This window comes from Eurypyga helias, unplaced genomic scaffold (assembly GCF_000690775.1).
Source record: "Eurypyga helias isolate BGI_N326 unplaced genomic scaffold, ASM69077v1 scaffold450, whole genome shotgun sequence".
Taxonomy (NCBI): Eukaryota; Metazoa; Chordata; class Aves; order Eurypygiformes; family Eurypygidae; genus Eurypyga; species Eurypyga helias.
The window spans coordinates 86,014-94,442 of NW_010226053.1; positions in this window are offsets into that span (position 1 = coordinate 86,014).

Here is an 8,429-nt window from a genome sequence, read left to right on the forward strand (position 1 = left end):
TTTAATTATTGAACCATTATTGACAATGTTACGAAAAAATCTATCTGCTCTTCATTGTCATGAGATTATAGGAATTGTGAGCAAGCAGGCATTAAGAAAGCTTCAAGTACTCTACTTGAATTGCTACATATTGGTGGAAATGAAGGCAGGAAATCCAACCTCCTACAATGACAGATTAATAAATTACAGTATAATTTTGAGCTGGTGAATTTATGGATTGGGGTTTTTCTCTTTCAAAAGCTGAGTTGCACCGAACTATTGAAGGGAAAAATGTGGTTTTGTCATGCCTGTCTAACTGGCATAGATCCAACCTGCTAATGATGCAGTTTTACATTCTGCATAAGCCAAAGATGCAAAGAAGAAAAAATGGGTTATGTTACAAGTTTTTAGAAACAGTTGCATGTGGAAAGTGATCACAGTTTGCAGCTGACTCAGGAGTGTTACCTCCATCTGTCCTCCTCGCCGGAGTGACAGTGGAAGAGATTATTGAATTGCCAACATGGCAACTAACAGCCTCCCTGGTGGCTTTGGCTTTGATTGATTTTATGCAGCAGTGAGAGGCTCCATGTTTCATGCCCAGAGACTCCACATCCAGGATCAGAGGTTATGGGGATGGGAGGGCAGAAGCAGTATGATGTCTTCATTACTCAAAGGAAAAAAGCCAAATATGCTGAACACCAGTGCTGTTCCCCCAACTGCCATTGGCATCAGCTCCTGATACACTGGACTGCCAAGTGTCTTGGCCGATACATGCCGTTCTGGCAATTGGAAACATCAAGAGAGAGAGGAGGAAATTAAAAAAAAATAAAGGAATTATAGGAGTGATGAAGTAAGACAATTTTAGGGTTCAGTTCTCCATCTAATATCAACTCACTGAGAACAGCAATGACTTCAGCACTTCAACAGGATTATTTATGGACTGGCCTCTTACAAGGCAGCTTGGGAGTACATCAGTTGCCATTAAACAAATACATATACGGATATTTGTATGTATATATAGCCAAATTACAACCAGGGGGTGCATGGGATTACCCAAATCTACAGAATAGTAAATCTTTCTGCAGTTAGCAGGAGATTAGAGCTGTCCACAACGATGTCTGTGTGGTGGCTTCTCTGCTCATTAGAGTGGAGATAGCACCTTTCTGTAGTTTTCTGTGCTGGTTCTTTCCACAGTACAAAGCGATGGCTCTAGTCTACAGCTGTCTGAAGGTCTTTTCTATCTGTCCTTCCCCTGCTTTGTTATTCAGCCCTTCTGAAGATGTTTGAGCATGTATATGTGATGGTTGAAACCTGCAAGAACCAGGTGTTTTAAGAGCCTGCCTTACAGCTGTGATGTAAGGACTGGACTCTTGGAGGATCCCTTGCTCCAGGAAACAGGGTAGTCCTGAATCCGCACAGTTTGCATTGAAATGTCTTCCCATTACAACCACTGAAAAGACCCTGCTCTCAATCTGTAAAAATAAGGCATCAAGAATTCTGAAGGTCTCTCTAGCAGTGTAATAAGCTTGGTACATTTCAGGCTTGGAAATGACTTATGGAATTTTTATGGGAAGCCAAATCCATCAATAAACTCATTGAAAATACCTAGTGGGACAGTGGATTATAGGGAAACTGAGAGTGGTGAGCTTCAGAATTATGAAAATACTTTTAACTCAGCAAATGATGAATGTGATGCCCTATTATGCAGTTTAAGTTAAGGCGTATATTTAATATGGTATCATTTAATACACTATGGTAAAAATATCCAAGTAAATAATTTTGCTTTATATAAATGAAGGTGCTCTATGCTCATTTCACAACCATGTTGCCAGAGCACATTATACAGTTATTGATGTAAATGATTAAAATTTAAAATATAATTTAAAATTAAAAGAAAAAAAAATCTTGAAGAGATTCAAGTGCTAGAGATACCTTTCTAAATTTTCTTGTAATTTAAAGGAAAGTACTTGTTATTTCTCCCGTTAAAAATTTCCCCTTATTTAAAAAGAAAATAAAATGTGATTATTTCTCTGTCCACACACAAACACACACACACTGCTTTCTTTCTTTTTTCCTTCACCTTCCTTCTGATGTAAGGGAAAACAGAATGGAGAATAAACAGTGCTCTCAGTTTTAGAACTCCAAAAAGTCAGCCTTATCTGGTTGCACTTTCTTTCGCTTTATGCTGAAAAGTGAGCGTGTGTTCTTTCAGCACCCGACATGGACCAGGGAAAGGGCTAGTTTCTCTGGAAGGGTTTTCTTCCTGACTTTCCTGTAGCAAAGTCCAGCCACTTTGTGCTGGGAGACTTGGGGGGCAGACTGTGTCCCCCAGGACACACACTGGCGTCAGGCTGAGCTCACCCCAACCCGCCTCGGCTTGGGACTGAAGGGCAGCCAAGAGCAGGGTTTGAGCCAGGCGGCTCTTTGGGGATATCTCTAACCACCACAGGACATTTCCCGTCTCCTCTGCAAGTGGGGCGATATGTATTTAAGGATCTGAAGTGCCCTGCCTCAGGATGAGAGCAGAAGCGTCCAGGCAAACTGGAGTTGGTTTTGTAGCTGGTGCCGGTTTCAAATTAGAAAAACAGTCAAGGGCTTTTGGATAAGATGTGCATGTCAAAAGGCAGTAAAGAAAACAACTGGTCTTAAAAGCTAATCACCATACACCATTGTGATTGGGACTGAAAAATGTTAGCTAATATTTTAAATGTGAGTGAAGGGTCAACAGATGAACCGTATTGTAAACATACATGTCAGCAGGAGGGCAGGGTTGAAGATAAAATTAGAACCATGTGCTTCTCCATTTCTCATAAGGCACAGAGGTCGTGACCCCAACGGCTTAAAAGTCCCTCAACAGGGAAAAATATAATAATGTCATATGTCATGCAGGGAGATGCTGTGCTTATTAATTTTGTAAGGTACATACAATTGCTAAGAATAATGTTTTGTACTGTGAAGGAGAGAGTCTCTTTTAAGAACATCTGGTTTTTATCAAATAAAACTACTCTTGAATCAGGTCTTAACACAATACATGGAAATACAGTTAGAACTTACAATGAACTGTAACTAATCCCACAAACTGAAGAATCAGCACAAATCACTAAATATGATATTTACAGCAAATGAATACAGTCATCTGATAAACTTTGGAACTGCCTCGTTACTGCTATTTATTCAGTCATTAAAGACCTGTACCCAAGTTAGCATCTGCCCCGTTTCCACCCTAATACCTGAGGAAGCTGCAGGCTTTTTCTTTCCTTTTTCTTTCCCCATTAATTAATTCTAAACGTTTCTTTCCATGGTGCAGTTATGTGGTCATTGTGCTGATTTGTAAGTTAGAAAGGGAGCACAGAGGAAGGAGTGACCACTGCACCCAACCCAGGATGGCGAGGTGGTGCTTTGAAGGAGAAGGCACCATCGTATATATGGCGGCTCCATGGATGGTTTAGTGATGGCGACGTCAACGTGCTGTTACAGAGAGGTAAACCCTCATGTTGCCTACCCAGAGTTTCAGCAAGTTCTCGTGCACAAGAAACATATACATGCGTGACAGAAATCATGCAGGAGGAATACTTTCCTGGAATACCAGACATTAATGGGTCTTGGCTCTTAAAAGAAAAAGAAGAAAAGGTGTTTTTTAGCATTTACTGTACATCTGCTCTTATACAACAGTGTCCTCTAGAGGAGTAAATATAGGACAGAGAGAAAAAAGGTCCTGAGTTCTCATCCTAGCTTTGAGTGATTTTTTCATGTCTCAGTAGGAACATGTCTCTGTTGCTTTCTCCTAACACAGAAATGAAACGTGCCTGTTTCAAAGCATATCTCTGAATAGCTCCAGCTTCTCTGGTTCTCTGAGGATCCAGAAGGTGTAAGTTTGTAGTAGAGGCATGTCACAAAATATCAGGGTCCTCCTGGCCTTTCCATTCCTCAGGGTACTGCAGTTCCAACTTCATTGCCTTCTCTTCCCAAGACAGACTTCTCTTCCCTTTTTCTACTTCCTATCACTGTTCCACTTGTATTTCTTGCCTGCCAGATAACTGTCTGTTTTGTCTCCACTTATGTGCATTTCAAAGCTGAAGCCCTGAAATATCTGGGATGAAAATTGTCCTCAGAGGAGCCAAAGGGAGGCAGGAACTGGATGTTCTACTTAATTCAGCTGAATCCATACTAAACCTGGGCTTAGCTGTTTTCTCAAATTCAATAATTGAATGTCACCCAAGCCAAAAAGACTTGTCTCTTGACTTTTCTTTCCAGTCCCTGTATTCATGGATATACAGGTCTTTTATAATAGTTGCCATGGTACTCAGGAACGTTGGGCTGGAAAGAACCATATTCTGCCTTTGAGGCTAATCTCCCACAATTGCAACCATGAGAGAGATGCCCAGTTCAGGAGTGCACAGACCTTCTGTTCCTGTAATCATAGCACACAAAATACTTCTTATCAGCCTCTAAAAATCCAGATGAATAGTGGAAGGTCAAAAGCCATAGGAACATAACAGGAGAGATCAAGGCAAAATGAGGTTGGGTGTGAAGTACAACTCCCAAGTGACAAAAAAGCTGACTAATAATAACCTTTGCTTCTGCGAAAAGAGGGAAACCCAGTAGGGTACCTGACAGTATGACCTGAAGAAAAAATCTGTGCTGTTTCATGCATGCCAGTGGGACATGCCAACTAGACACTGAAGGAAATGTAATGGTATGAAGTGTGAGTGTGTTTGCATCTCTTACTGCCACTCTCCAGTTGTTCAGCAGAGGGAGGAAAATATCAAAAACAAGGGCAGGAGGGTAAATAATTTTTCCAGCTACCACAAGGTATGAAAGATTGAAGTTAATTTGGTATAAATGCACTACACACAGAGATACATTCCCCTTTCAAACTCCCTCATATGGATCAATACACTGGATACCTACAGTTGTACATCAGAAACATATTTTCTGGGAATTTTTCTTTACAAATAAATCAGTACCTTCCCTAATCCCCTCTAAATCCATCTGAGAGCCACTTAGACATCCTCACACCATGAGACTCATGTGGAAGCAGCCTACAGAATTTTGTTCTTCAGGCAGCTGAAAACCTTTTTCAGGCAGCTCAAATTAAAAAAAAGGCTTTAACTACATTTATTCATGACCAGTTTATTGCAATTTGATCTTATGCTCTACGGACATAGTCATATAGGACCATGAGGTCTTTTCTCTGCTTTATGAGTTTAAACAAGCCAACTTCTCTTTTTTCCTGTCACAGGATGCTTTCTCTCTCCCTTAATAACTCTGATCCTTCTTTGAAACACGGTTTTCCTCTAAAAAGCTGTGATCATCCTTAAGATACTTAGAAGAAGGGTATCTGGGAAACTTGAGACCATGAATGTTGAGAAAGTTGTGTGTGGATGCGTTAAAACGTATAAAAGATGCACTTTCACATATATTTACACATGTATTTTAAAATTAAAATAAAGTTCAAGGTCCTGTCAAGCTCTTACCCCTGTATTTGGGCTGGACAGACCTCTTTAAGTCCCCATTTTCCCAGTTTAAGTAGCAAGATGGAAGGTGCAGCACAAAGACAATCAGAGCAGATCTAAATACAATAAACAATAACTACCTTTCCTTCTCTTCTGAGAATTGTGTAACCTGACCTACTTATGTTTTTAGAAAGTTGGTATGTGCCTCTACACGTATGGCTTCCAGCATAAAGAAACCTTAGAAGCAGGCATGTTGTTATCATGTCACTTTTCAGATTCCAGTCATCTTAAGGGATTTCATAAATCATAAGGATCTTATTAATATTTTAAACATGGTCAAAATCACTGAACTTTGTCTATTATGCCATTCTAGTTTTAATTTTCCCTATTTAAGCCTCTTATAAATGTATATGACTTAAATGCTCATATAGCTGTCAGTACTTTCCCCTGATTTCATTACCTGCAAATTCTTGATAGAAAGCTGTGCACTGAAACTACGGTGTTGTAGAAAACCTAAAATGGTATTTTGGATGGCTTCTCCTGGGTCACTTTGTTAAGGCAGTCAGTGCGCACTTAAGTTACCCATCTTGTATTTTGGTAAATGTCAATGTATTGTGTTCTGTATGTACTTAAGGCTACCCAAACTCTGGGACTGATTCTGCAGTCACATCTGCGCAAGCCTAGATGTATACATATGCAGAACATCATTAACTCTAGCAGTGCTTTGAGCAACCAACAGCTCTACAGTCTTGATTAAATTTAATAGCCAAAAGAAGAGGCTAACCACGAATCAGTGATGGTGAAATAGAAACCTTGCCCACCCCACAGAAATAAGAGGGCTCTGTGTTCTCATACCCTACCCCAATCATACTTAGATCTGTTTGAAAGCCAAACCAAATTGTAAATGAATCCAAAACCAAACCGCAAATTGGCTTCTGGCGATTTAGATGCTTTTATTTAGGTGCCACCCAGTTATGGAGGCTCCACAAAACCAAACTGATGTTATTATCATCATTTATACTACTTCTAAGACTGCTTCTGGCACCATCTAGGGCAATTTGAAGCATAATTAACACAGTGAAAGGCAATGAAATCTTGTTTGAAAATGGTCTGTTATTGTGATCCCATAGATTCTCTTTCCTGAACAGTGCATCAAACTTTTTCACTAGAAAACCATTTTTTCTTGTTCTGACTCTAGGCTTTTTCTTTAGACACCAGTCTTCAAAAATTTCTCATGTTCAACCCCATCTCCCTAAGCTTTGATAACAAAATTTGTGGAAAATAAGAAAAGGTATTTTTGATTTGAGAAAAATGAGTATGTCTTCATAGTTTTTTGGGAAACTGTCACAAAAATGGCTCTGCTTTGAAAGTCCACATTTGTTTCTTTCACTGCTGGGTTTAAGATGCTCCAGTTAAAGAAAAAGCAAAAGCCAGATTCTTGTAGGTACCAGAAATTTGTGTTGGTAAATCTTCCTGTAACAGGGAAGGAAAAGGATGAGCACTGCAAGCTTCCTGGCTGCGCAGTTGCAGCTGAGGTGTAAAAGTTTGGATTATTGCTGTTGGGAACCCAGGCACTGATTCCTTGTTCTCACCTTTCTTTGAGCTCCAGGTCTGTAGGAACCACTATCTTAGCCGAGGCAAGTTATTCTTGATAGCAGCTTATCCCTGTTCCGGCTGCATTTTGGACAACATGCTTAGCTTCCAAACTGGAAAAGGCTATGCCCACAGCCTCAAAAGGTCATTGACTCTTGGTCTGTTGACTGCGACATGGCATGATACGGCAATGTGGCTGAAAGAGGCAGAGCGCTGATACGTGAGATTCTGGTTTCATCAGAGTCAGTGGCAGAACCTTGTTCACTGCGGCGGGGCAAAGGTTTTAACCCAGGGGAAGGGTGATTCATCTGGATATTTTACTCTAAGCGATGACCTCTGATCTGTAAGTCTAGACTCTACAGTCAGGGGAGGGAAAAAGGCATATCTAGAGCATGATGCATCTCATCCTAAAATAGACATCTAAAATAAATTGCATGGACTACAACCTAGCTGCCCATTTCTGTTCATTGACTATAAATAGCATCAATATGAGTAGCTCCAAAACACACAACTGTGTTGATACCTACAGAAAGATCATTTGCCGGAGAGGACTGAAATGCCATGAAAAAAGTCCCACCATGGTACTTAGCTGGCAAGTCACCCTGACAGTGTTGTTACATTATGCACAACAATACAGTGTGTGTACTGATATTCAGTAACATTCCTCGATGTGAGACTCAGGAGTGACTCAGAGATCACCATTGTTTGTTTGTGGTTCCTAACCCTTCCATTTGCACATTCCCTGTGCCTGTGAGGGGGTGGAGATGGGAAGGAGGAAGGCATGTTGAATTGGCCTTTATATGTCTTCCTTTTTTCTAGCTGGTTGGGTTTGGGTTTTTTTTTCCATTTAACACATCTTAATTTTTGTCCCTGTTTTTAAATGTTTGGAATTTAACAGTGCGGTTTACACTGAAGAGTGACATTCCCTCTCTCAATTCAAAATAAATTTAAAAAAAAAAAAAATAATAATCTATGTGTAATGTGCAGAAGTGCTGTAAACTTGTACTAGAATAGCTATTTGGACCTGGAGTTTCAACAGTTCTTAAGCAATTTAAGTGCCATGTTTTACAGAAACAGATTTTTTAAAAAAATCTCAGGACTCATGAAAATAGTGTTTTTCATATTTAAAACTTTGTTCTTTTCTGTGTGCTAGCTGAAAAGTTAATACTGGTTTCCCATCCCCAAGGCTTTAGAAGAGATCAGGATGTTTCAGTGATGTGATGCCTGTGGATGCAGAAAGCCACTTCGTTGTTACCAAGCTGTCCCCAGTTTCTGAGACATGCTGGTTCAAAAGTGCTTGTCACAGCACCATCAGGTGCCCTGCAAGTTTCACCCCTAATTTCCCTGATGTCTCTTTATGTAAGGCATCTCCATTTAAAAAAAATGAACTTTTACTTCTGA